The 13,072-nt window shown below is 42.3% G+C and overlaps 1 protein-coding gene across 2 annotated transcripts in view; it reads left to right on the top strand.

Moving 5' to 3' along the window:
• The first annotated feature begins 2,923 nt into the window (after positions 1 to 2,923).
• The window catches only part of galnt1 (UDP-N-acetyl-alpha-D-galactosamine:polypeptide N-acetylgalactosaminyltransferase 1), a 69,048-nt gene continuing 58,899 nt past the window's right edge, over positions 2,924 to 13,072 (top strand). For both annotated transcript variants that reach the window (XM_080425670.1, XM_080425669.1), the window contains exon 1: positions 2,924 to 3,328. The gene's annotated coding sequence lies outside the window, so the exon portion shown is untranslated. The remainder of the gene's footprint in view (positions 3,329 to 13,072) is intronic.

The following is a 13,072-nucleotide window of genomic DNA, read 5'->3' as shown; positions in this document are numbered from 1 at the left end:
TTGTCTGTAAAGTTCCTCGTTGACGCGACAGTATGTTAATCTACTAACTTATTAAAGTGCTGATCAAATGGTCTTTACTATTTGTCTTTGTGAATAAATAAGGGTATACATATCATATGTGATAAACAAATTAACACCATACATTTGTCGTTACCCACGTTATCCAGCTGCATAAGCCTGATAAGCCCTTGGTTGAAAGAGATTGGGCAACTACGAATCCCCAGGTCTCTCTGTCTCTATCTCTCTGTATGTTTGTGTGTGTGTGTGTGTGTGTGTGTGTGTGTGTGTGTGTGTGTGTGTGTGTGTGTGTGTGTGTGTGTGTGTGTGTGTGTGTGTGTGTGTGTGTGTGTGTGTGTGTGTGTGTGTGTGTGTGTGTGTGTGTGTGTGCGTGCGTGTGTGCGCGTGTGCACACACACACACTGTACATAAAGACAATTACTGGTAATTCAGAATGCTGCAGCAAGAAAAGATCATCCAGTTCTGGTAACATTGCGCTATTTAATGTAGCATTTAGAATTCATTTTAATTTAAATAAATCTTTTGGCCTTTTAATTGTTTATAATAGTATACCATTTTTGTTCCAGACAGTACATTTAGGACTTCCTCCGTCTTGTTTTTAGATGCACCCCCCCCCCCCTCACAACAAGCCACCTTCTGCTTCATGAGAATCAAGTGCAAGGAGATGCATTGCACACACATCCACAAACCATTTCAACAGGTGCTGTATAAAAAAAAAAAAATGGCTAAAGAAACAAAATCTGCTCAACATTTTGACCTCGAAACGTCTTCGTCAGGTACAAGACCTAATTACGGAATGGCTGGGAGTTCGAGATTAGGTTTTCGCCCCTGTCCATCTGTCAACAAGTACACATTCTCTCTGGAGTCATGTGATCAAGATGTATCAGTCAAATCTTTCAGATTCAGTTGCAGTTGGCCATACGATTGGCTCCCAAAGTTTTCAGAAAGGGCCTGTTTTGCCGAAAATGCCACAAGTCATGAACGCCATATTCGATCTGCCTTGAACTTGAATCACACATTGAGGAGCCTCTAAACAATATACCGCACCAAAAGCTATTTCACTTACACCCATAAGGCATACCTGCCAACTCTCTTTAGCAGGAGACTCCTGGATTTGTATCCTTTCTCCTGCTGCTTCTGAATTGTAATTTCTCATGAAACTAAGCTTAATTTTGGACAACTCAACCCAGACACTATGGTAAAAGTGAGCATGCATTAGCCTGGTTCCAGACGAATCTGCCTTTGCAAAATCGCATCGCACTTTAGCCGTCGGCAGATTAGGTCTGGCCCCCCTCCATAGAGATTCCATTTCTCTCCCTCCGCAGTTGTGTGGAACCAACCAGGGCCCGGTATCCAAATGGGGGCGGGCTTATCACCTTATTTGGAGCAATGACGTACAAGGAAGCACTTCTCTGATTGGTTCGTGAACACGGAAGCACTGCTCTGGTTGGTTTAGGTCTAACCAATAGAGTCCGTTTGGATCTTTTTGTAACCGCCCCTTGGAAAAAAATCTATCGTTGATAGGGACCAGACTAATATCCACGCAGTGTGTCGTGTGATATTGTCTGGCCACGCGAGGCTAAGCATGCATGGGTGTTACACATCTCACTGATAAGCAGCCAGGGCCAAAATGTTAATACTTAAGTCAGTGAATACTAAGTGAATACCAAATCAGTGAATATTAGTGAATACTAAGTCAGTGAATAGGCCTACTAAAAGTGGCCCCTTTTCCACCCAAGTTGAACCGGTTCCGCTCTTTTTTCCCGCCTAAATTTGAACCAGTTTTCCACAAAAAATGAATGGTTCAGAACCCTACAAGTTGGTTCGGAACTGGAACCCAAAAGTACTTACTTAAAGAACCACAGTCGGTGTGTCAATATTCTACAGGTTGGAAGATGCAGATGTCATATAAAAAATGGCAAAAGCAAGCGAAAAGTCATCATTAAAATAAAAGATCTAATTCGTTTGCAAAGCAGTTTCTAAATAAATAAAGGTAGGCTATAAAAATCAACGCCCTCTGTTCATGACGTATCCTTGATTAAAATGGTTCTGCTTAAAACTGGTTCGCAGCCGGTTCCGTGAAAGCACCAAGGTTCTAAGAATCTAGAACCAAACCGGTTCTAGAACAAAAGTTATTTTGGTGGAAAAAGAGCCAGTGAATACTAAGTCAGTGAACACTTAAACTGTGATTTAGTGGACAGTGGATACAAATGCTAACAGTTGCACCGTGTAGACAAACTGTATTTCCCCCGCAGCTTCCACGTATGCTGACTGCACCCCATGACTCATGAGGTGCCGTCAGCATTATGTGGATGCTGCGGTCATGGGGGCCATGACTGACACAGTCCTGGGAACTGGCAACCGGCATGGCGGAGATCTGCGCTCTGAGATGTGAACTTTTCTGGGAAATTTCATTTTCATTTGTAGCATTTTAAAAAAATCCTTGTTGACAGTTCATCTTTGTTCAATATGTTTTTTCTTTTTTAGGTTAAACACCTTGGTTGCACATGAGCAGCTAAATTAATTGAAATTTTGCTTGATATTTTGCCAAATAATTTGCATTATCCCAGTAGGACAATTGCAAGAATGATTTTAAAAAAAAACATTTTTTGGGGGGTTTGGGGGGGGGGGATCCCCAGGGGGGAGGGGGGACCCCCAGTGACCACAGCTGGGGTGTTTCTTGTCATTTCATTTAGAAAAACACTGATCTGGGCAGTTGTGAAGTCAACTTTACAACATGTTCATATTCACGTAATGACATATAACGTTATTATCATGACACATATTTGGATACAAATAGTACAATTTTGGATTATGAAACATCATCTCAGTGATAGTATTTCTTCCGGGTTGGGCTTGCAGAGGGAGGGATGATGCTGCCTCTGGCTGCTCTGCTCAACACGCACAGCGGACCAGAGAGAGGGTTTCTCATCTCTACTGCAGAACCCTGGATTCACAGGACAGCAGCAGATACATACACGCTTTTTTCAATGGATACCTAGGATGGTGACATGTTCTAATCTAACACAAGGGCAGTGCTCCTCCAGCCACATCCCCCCCAGCTCTCGTCCCCCACCGGATTCATTTTTGAGGTACTGAATAGATCTGATCTGTGAGTCGGACCACAGACGTCGACTGAAGGACCACTCACTCAGTCTTTACCGTTAGCTACAGTAGCGGAGCAGCCAGCTAGCCAGTGCTAGCCGACTAACTGACACTTTTCTGGTTTGTGCAAGACATTTTTCACCGTTTGCACAATAACTATCGACCTCGCCACAACGCTGGAGGACGCTTTCGGCCGTCGTTCGAGGTAAGGGAACGGTAGATTGCGGTGTTTTCTCAGAACATCTACTGCGTTAGCAGTTTGCCGTGTTCTGGCTCGTCCTCCTTTACGAGGCAAGAACATCAAACTGCTTGTTGACAGAAGCAGCCGAGCAGCGGGGATGTGATGCGGCGTTACTCACACCATAGACAGAGTAACGGTCTCCGTGGCCATTTGTCGAACAGCACGTTTATACTTGATGTTATTTCTTAATGTTTCAGAAAAACGCCGCGAGATCGAGTCTGATGCATAGAGGATGATTATAGAGCATCAGCATGATGCTTATAATAATGAGAGACCTCTCAATGGCAACCGTGTTATCTCACCTACTACTGTAGTCTGTACCGCATTGGACTGATATAACTGTCTATGTAAATGCCAGGTGTTATTTATCTGAATAAAAGCAGGCAGTTCAATGGGAATGTTTTGTCCTAAAACAGTAGCTATGGTTTACAAAGCTGTAATACATATTTAATTAATACGATCAGGACATATGAATGGCCTTAACCAAAGTTGTTTGCTTTTTCCTGCCTATCAGTGGACATTTTGAGAGCCATCTTGCCATCGGTGCTGGTTTTGTAAAGGAACAGTGGCCCTTCAGTTTAACTCCTGACCTGGACTGTGGCTTTTGTGTCTTAATGCCATGACAGAGGTCAGATGCTGCATATTCGGTTACCCAGTTAGCATACTGTATGCCAGTCTGTTTGAGCTTCTTTCATTCTAGCCTGGGCTACAGTATGCATCTTCTCTCCTTTCTGTAGAACTGAGGTTAATTTCATTTAATGTAATTCAATCAGTAAAAAAGGCCTAATTATTGAAGCATGCATGTCTTCATGTTAGGTACCTTGTATGTAGGCCTATACGTGCATGATGAGTGAGTGTGAGTGTGTATGTGTGTGTTAGAGACAGAGCGAGATTGAGAAAATGAGCATGCATGAGTGAGTGTGTGCAATGCATTAACTATGGTGTAATTATCTTGAGAGATAAGAAAATGGATTCCCTATCAATCCTGTCTGCCTCTGCTGCAGAGCAGATGAAGACGTACTGTAGTGACAGAGAGCCAATTAAATTAATCTGTCATGTTTCTGAAAGGGAGAAAAGTGAGGGACATGTATTATTTATCCATTGTGTGTGTGTGTGTGTGTGTGTGTGTGTGTGTGTGTGTGTGTGTGTGTGTGTGTGTGTGTGTGTGCACGTGCGTGCGTGCGCGAGTGTGCGTGCGTGTGCGTGTGCGTGCGTGCGTGCTCTCACAAGAAGAATATGCGGTACTGCCGGAGGGCATCTGCTTATATACCCATCGCTACCTGTAGCATGGGTCCCCTGGTACCAGAACTGATGTCTGGCAGCGGGCATGAGGAGTTGCAATGAAAATGTCTGCCAATTTGTAGTGTTTGGAGCAGAATTACAGTACTGTAGGAAACCGAGCTGCTCTCATGATGACGACAGCTCAACTGCACAAATAAAGTGACACCGTCGCCAATAGGTTAACTGCTTCAAATGTGACAAATCTGACAATTCAGTTGTTGCCTAGCGACTTGGATGTCCTCAGTCCCTGAATGTTGTGACCTGGGTTGTGTACATTACAGTATGTCATGTTTAAGAGCCTCTCTTCAGCTGTGTGCTGCTGAGCCCTGCCCTTTTTCTAGACATGACTAGTGTCCAGCATTGAAAGGAAATGAATCATGTTCCTCATTTCAAGGCCACAGAGTCCGCATGATGTTTTTCCTGCCCTGCTGGCTGGGTGTTCAGGCCTCAACAGCAGATGTGCTCTCTCTGACTGCTCTCTTATGTGGCTGTGGCTGTGTGCATGTATTTCTCTCTCTGTATCTAATGCATTCTGAACACTTTGCCTAACTTAGACCTACCTGCACACGTTGGCTAATATAGTGTGCTACAGTTAGTAGTCCTAAATCGCAGAAGTGAGTTTGTGATGATTTGCTCCCTCGCCAATTGTTCAATGCTTTTTACATAGGGTTTTTTGATTCATGCAAAAGAAATACGATGTGTTGTCAATCGTCTCTTAAGAGAGTTTTATTCTATGACGTGGGCTAAATTACACCTGTTAATATCTCAGACTTGATTTCTTTAAGCCGTCTAAAATGAGGCATACAGTATGTTTACTTTAATCATGTGATAATAGCAGGAGATGTCCAGTGTAGCATCATGTGACAGAGAGCTGCAGCGCCATGTCAGCTATGCAGAGGTATTTTATTAAACCTGTCTACTATGACTTTTTATATACATAATTGCCCAATGTGATTTATTCACCAATATTTATTTAATTTGTATTTTGTTAAGATTATTTTTCAATTATTTGGATGGGAGAGTAGACAGGAAACCGAGGGCAGAGAGAAGGGAGACATGACAGCGCACCAACTGGCTGCACCACCATGCAGCTGAATTCACCAATATTAACATTTTGATTGGCTTTAGAACAGCAAGGTGTGGTATCAAATCAAATGCACCGTGACAATTCGAGTACTGAAGCCAGTCACAGATGTTCTGCTTCCACAGTTCAGGAACGCAGCATATTCCAGGTGGAATAGATGCACACCGTTTTCACCCCATTTTTTACATTTTGTTTCAAGTTTGGAACATTATAGAGCAAATATCACGACTGATATTGTTATTACAATATACGTGATAACATTTACATTATTATTTTTGTTTGTATTTCTCCTCATCTCAAAATAGTGAAAATTCATTTTTGTCTGTATGAGGGATACTCACCTTGTTGTAGTGTGTTTATGTATGTCAGGGTGGCTTTGGGGCATTTGTTGCTCCAAGCTGGTCTGGAACAATAGCACTATTCTGGCTCACGTCTCCGGAGGGAGGCAGCAGCGTTCGGTGTTCCCGGTGCTCTGTGTGCCAGCAAGCCTTGGTTTGGGATTGGGTTTCCACAGCCACCTGGAGCTCAGAGCACAGGAATGCCATTGTTCCTTCCTCCAGACCATGGCCAGATCAGGCCCGCGTACACACGCACACACGCACGCACACACACACACACACACACACACACACACACACACACACACACACACACACACACACACACACACACACACACACACACACACACACACACACACACACACACACACACACACACACACACACACACACACACACACACACACACACACACACAGTTGGCTGTGCAGGAGGTGGTTAGTCCAGCCAGCTTATACCCCCAGCCTTGTTGCCATACTGTCTCTCTAGGTTATCATTGCCCAAATTCAGACATACTCGCAAACATCAGGCTTACATGAACATTGAAATATGGCAGAACAATATGCCATATGCCTGCCTGAATGGCTGGTTAGTATATTAATTGTCGACCACAATGATAAACTGTTCCACTTAGTTCCACCATTTGTTCTATATTGCTAATGGCCACAGTTGAATAGATGCAACCTGTTTCTGACCTAATGATAGGTCATCATGTGTTAGACGGGATAACACTTAGTGTAAAATGGTGTATACACTACATTACGTTGCATAACATTACAGTGTGTACTTAAAGTCCACATTCAGGGCTTCCTTGGCTTGATGTAAGCTATTTCCGCATGAAACGGAATATAGAAGCAGAATCAAACCTTATTGGCTGGTATTGTTTGGTATGCCGTTTCAGTATAAGATGAGGTCATCAATTACATTTGGTTTTCCAGGAAATTATACACTGTATAATTACATTGAGCAAAACATGTATTTATTTATTTATTTTTTAGGCATTTTTTTACATGCTGGTGTATTGTATATGCAATTGCCCATCAACCCAAGGCACATATAGCCAACTAAAAGCTCTGAAACATCTATTTTGAATTAATTGGTGACTTTAACGAATTACTTTAAAAAAAAACTTTTTCAGCACAGCTGGGTTTCTGCAAGACCTACACAGTTGATCCATCAGAATAGCAAGGGTGGTTTGTTGAAGAATTGCCTTATCTGACTGGGCTAAGATCTTCTAAGTGTGTTCTGTATTTGTATTTTCTTTAACTGCCAGACAGTTGTGACTTAACACAACAGAGGACACACCAAGTCATGTGACCCGAGTTCTTCCTGTTCCCTTGGCCATTAGAATGACATCCCTGCCCTAGATATGACATAGACCCCCCAGAAACACAGTGCGGATGTGAGCAGCTAGTCGACCTCCATCAGATAACTGAGATGCCTGAACCACAGAGGAACAGAAAGAGAAACCGAGGATCAGAGGAAGACAGTGATCTTATTTATTTTCTCTCCAACTCCAACATGACAGGGTTTGTGTAGGATTTGTTTTGGCAAAGTGTATACTCTTGTGATTCTGAAAGTATATACTGTATGTGTGTATAGTGCACGTGTGTATACGAGCATACGTACAAGTGTATACAGTATGTGTTCATTGGTTTCCCAATGGGTCACATTAGGGATAGAGTTGCAGAGAAGTGGGTCAGCTTATTGCTCCTAGGGAGGCTTGCCAGCTCTCTGCTCACACACACTGAAGCCAACTATAGCCTAACACAGAACACACTGGCTACTCTAAACTGCTTCCCTCTCTGTGAATGCTTGTATGAATGCCCATATGTATGCAATTCACTCACTGTGAGTGTGTGTGTGTGTGTGTGTGTGTGTGTGTGTGTGTGTGTGTGTGTGTGTGTGTGTGTGTGTGTGTGTGTGTGTGTGTGTGTGTGTGTGTGTGTGTGTGTGTGTGACAGCGGAATAAACAGGGGGAGAAAAGGGCAAAAGTTCTGCTGCAATAATATTACATCCAAGTTCAAGTTAATATATTTTCATTAAACTAGCTACATTCTCAGGGGCAACACCTAGAACAAAAAAATCCGTATAAATTAAATATTTTCCATGGAACATAAATGTATCCACTGATCTATATAGTAGCCTACAGTTTTATGAAATGCATAGACTTTAGACAGAGAGGTTGGCATTTTATTTCTGCATGAAACTGAATGTAGAGGCAGAATCAAACCTTACTGGCTGGAATTGTATTTTCAATGGAACATAAATGTATCCACTGATCTATATAGTAGCCTACATGTTTGTAAAATGCATCTAAACTTTAGACAGAGGGGTTGGTATTTTATTTGTATTCTTTCCCACACTGGTGTGTGAGAAGTATAGAGGTTTTTTTTTCACTCGATGTGACTACCTGGTTAAATAAAGGTTATATATATATGTATAGGGAGGGTGTCATGTAGATGTTTGTCTTTCCGTGAAAATTTGACTTTCTCGTGTGTGTGTGTGGGCGCGCGCGTGCACATTCGTACAGAGGTTTGACCTTTGAAAATGATCAGGCATCAGTCTTTCATGTCACATGTCTCTGCCTTGTTCAGAGCAGGCACTTTGGCTCCTCGTAAAATAGCTTGGCTCGAAGCAGGAAACATTTTTAAAGCCGCAACGGCAAACATTGCACGGTATTAAGAGCAAGTCATTGCCAATATGTTTAGACAGCATATAGGCCCATCACTGGTGATGACTCAGAGCTTTCCACATGTTGTGTACGTCTCTGCTGGATCGACGCAATGTTTTCTGCTGGCTTGATGATAAGGAAATAGGACTTAAGCCATCTTTAAACTCCATCTACTTCATCTTGCTGCACTCCCTTGTTTTTCTCGATTTACTCTCCTCTGACAAGGAATTAAAATTCTATTTCTGTCTCACCACTGTCATTGTTGAGATGGCCATCAGGAGCCAGTTGTGTTAAAGTTTAAAGAAGAATTCTAAGCAACATCTAAAGTCCAATCACTAAATCAATGATTCTCAACCCTTTTCATTTCTGTATTGGCTATGACGGCTGACGGGATACATGGGATGGGAGCCGTGTGAAGTAAAAAGGAAAGGCAGCGTAGTAGCTTTGTGTAATAGACTAATATAAATGCCAGAGAATAGAATAGCCAGAAAAAGATGTGATTCATTTGGGTCATAACTGTAAAAAGTGCATGGCTAAGCAAACTAGATGATCTATTTATTTAATATATAAGGATTGGTGCATACTGTAGTAGTGCATACAATATATTAAAACATTTTAAGTACTGTTGATATTTCCCTGGTGAACATGAACATCAGATTAATTGGTCAGAGGATATATTATTTAAACCAATACTTTGTTTGGTTATCACAATACAAAGGGGGCTACTCCTGTGAAAAATATGTTTGTTCCCTTACTGCTCTATTATCCAAAAAGACCTGATTGTGTCGTCAAAACTCAAATTTGACAATATTGCAGCATCATGTTTAACATTATTATCTATATCTGTATTGCTGTTACATTGCTGATTGATGATGAATAAAAATGATTGATAACAAAAAAAAAACATTATTATCTACTATATCTTTAATATCACAATCCAAATTATATCCGTTATGTTAACTACTCTTTCTGGACCACAGAGCAATCAATATTTTGGTGAGTACGCATATGGAGACTGGAGATGCCAGTTGTCGGCAAGGTTTGTAATTAATCTCCACCAGCGAGCCGTTGTGTTGACTCTGGGGTTGGTTGGGTGTGCTAGGATTGGATGCAGTTCTCAGTTTGACAGTCTGCCAGTTCTCCATCTGTTTCTGCTGTGTTTATCTTCTTAAAATAGCAGCATGTTTGCGAGTTCTACCTGACTGAAAGGATGATCAGAACTGTATGCGGGTCTTGTGCAGTGGTCTCTGCCACAAGTTTGCGCATTGACAGTGATATGCGCAATCGGCTAAAAAAATCCTCTTCGGCCCAACTGCGTCCCAGGGTGATTTTTCGCAAATACAAATATTATTGTCCCCTGGATGACGGGTCTCAAGCCTTAAAAAGCCTTAAAAGTCGTAAATGTTTTAATAATTATAACGTCATAGCTATGTGTCACTGCCGCGAGTAGGTTTTCGTCAATTCACTCACTGCCATAGTGTATGCAGGCTACAGAGTAGACTTTATTATCCACTTAAGCCTCATATACTTAGCCATACAGCAAAGTATCTAGGCTCACGATGCAACGCGTTGTGAGCTTGCAGACTATTTTCACTATTTGTAAAACATTTTTTGAAATGTTTTGAAAATGTTTGCCTATAATGAGGTTGAAATGAAAGTGGTTAAGTTGCTAATCAACTTTGAAAATGTTTGCCTATAATGAGGTTGAAAGTGGTTAAGTTGCTAATCAAAACGTGGGCTATACAGACAAATAGGGAACTGCTTGTAATTCGGGACTTTTACAACATTTTCAGGATGTCTGGTCAACCTAACGCTTTGTCTCTTTTTATGCAAATGACTACCGGATAAATCAGTTAAAAGATACTGACTTAAAAAGTACCAAATCTGGCACATACACCTTATGCTATTGTCAGACTGGAGTCGTTATCTATTAAATTGCACTCAGCTTAATTCAAACATTTCCCCTTGTGTACGTGTGTGCTAGGGCTGCAACTATCGATTATTTTAGTGAGTATTCTATTGATTAGTCAACCTTTTTAATGACAAAAATTTCAAGAAGCGCATTTTCTTTGCAAATTTTTTATTTTATCTGCAAATCGACATAAAGATGTTTTAATAGTGTGCAAATATAGCAGATCTACAAGTTTCGACGGCATGGACGGTCTATGCTCTAGATCGCGTATTTGAATAGCTTTTCCCCCCCTTTTTTTTGGGTGAGATTAAAATACGCGATCTAGAGCATGGACCGTCCGCCCGGGGTTTTTAGCTAAGGTGGACTCGGTATGGAGTTATGAAAATGTTCTACTGTACCACTCGTCCTAGGATATAATAACATTGTATAAGAACTAGAAAAAGTGCTCCTCGGAGCACAGGTCTCCGCCAGGTCAGGTACGTTATTGTGGCCTCCTGGTGGCGCTATAATAGGCCAATGTGAAAAGGGTGCCATTTATTCTTAGGTCTTTCACGGCAATCAGACACTGCATTCATGATTTGAGGCATTTTGTACCAAAAATGTGTTTTGCTAAATTAGACCTGCTGGTGGCGCTATAACAGGCCAATGTGAAAAGGGTGGCATTTCTTCCTTGGTCTAGTGGGAATGTGCGTGTGAAAATTCACGGAAATTGCAAGCTGCGTGCATAGTTTGAGGCTTTTTGTTCAAAACGGACCAATCCTGCAAACTTTGGAAGCCAACCATAGGCAATGAGGATGGAATATGGGAAATCGGACAGATTTGTGTTGATCACATGACTATAGAGATACTGTGTACCGATTTGCATGACGTTTGGATAAAATCTGTACGAGTAATGTAAAAAAAAAGGGTTTTGCACAAATCGGCCTCCTGGTGGCGCTATAACAGGCCCATGTGAAAAAATTGGGGCAGAGGTTCTGAATTGGCATCCAGGGAGTGTGTGTGCACAGTTTCGGAGCGACCGGGCCAACGGTGCCAGAGATTAGCTGCTAACACACAGACAGGACACACGGACGGACACACGGACGGACGGACGGACACACGGACGGACGGACGGACACACGGACGGACGGACAGGGGCGAAAACATACTCTCTCGCCATGCCTTTCGGCCTGGCGGAGACAATAAGGCTAGTCCGAAATTCCCCTTTAACTGCTGCTCCCAGTCCCCTAGTGTATGTGCGTGTGCACAAGCACATCTGTATTGTATGCCAGTGCTATGTGGAAGTGCGTGTAGTTCATGCATCTGTTATATGTGGCTCTCAGCATCTGTTAAAGTATGATATATGACCCCGCAGAAAAGGCATAGTTTCCATGGCGATGGGCCCTACTCCTTCCCCATCCCCCACCGTCAACATAGGAGGAAGTGAAATGTTCCCCATTTTCTGCTGACTCATTGAGAAATGATTCTGTCTCACTCATGTCTTTCTCTATTGTGTCCCTTATTAATTAAAGTGTGTGTGTGTGGGGGGTTTGTGCACCTTATCTGATGCACATCTTTTCCTGTCTCGGTTCTCAGCAATACTTTGTATTTGGTCCTGTGTGTGGACTGTGCTTCTGGCTATGCATGATAGATTTGATTGATTTTTGCGCTTGCTTGTTTCATATTTGGAATTTTTCATACATTTTAGAGTAAGAGACCACAACCAGTGAGGTTTAAACTAGAAGATGCTGTTCCTAAAGTGTGGGCTCGGTTGGGAGCCAGTATATAGTAGTTAAGAATATATTATAGAAAATATGATAGTGAATGGGAATTTATTTGGCATGTCCTAAGAAGGTGAACGTTTTACAGTTGGAACCGAGTTTCTAGCAAAAAGTATGAAGGACTAGATAGGTGCCCAAAAACAGGCGGAATAATAAATAAATTAAGAATAAATAGTGAGGATAACAACTGTGCCCACAATGATTTATTGAAATGAGAATGAGATGAGTGCAGGTGGAGGTGAGGAACCCGGGACAGGGCGATGGTGTAGTCTGAGGAGCTGGCAGCCATCGTTGCTGTGCTCGGAACGGAAGCGGTCAGTCGTCATGGCTCCGAACCGCTCCCAATGGGGGCAGGAACACACTGCCAGTGTTGCCAGATTTTGAGAGAGAAATAACCAACCAGGTCTAGGAAAATAAGCCCATAAGAAGCAGCTAGGCCACATGAACACTTTAAACCTATATACAGTACTGTATACATTGGCTATTTGAAAATAGCTGTTCTGCAAGCTCACAACGTGTCGCATCGTGATGCTTTGTGCACAAACAGTGAGTCGAGCATTCACATGCGTATTTATGCGGTCGTGATTGCAAACAAGGAGTGACTGATACGTGGAGGCAGGTGTAGTAATGCGGTGCATGGTGACTGCAAACGGGGA

The sequence above is a fragment of the Gymnoscopelus braueri genome (assembly GCF_963280865.1).
Source record: "Gymnoscopelus braueri genome assembly, chromosome: 4".
NCBI lineage: Eukaryota > Metazoa > Chordata > Actinopteri > Myctophiformes > Myctophidae > Gymnoscopelus > Gymnoscopelus braueri.
Note: the sequence above shows the minus strand (reverse complement) of the source record. Positions and strands in the feature narration are given on the sequence as shown.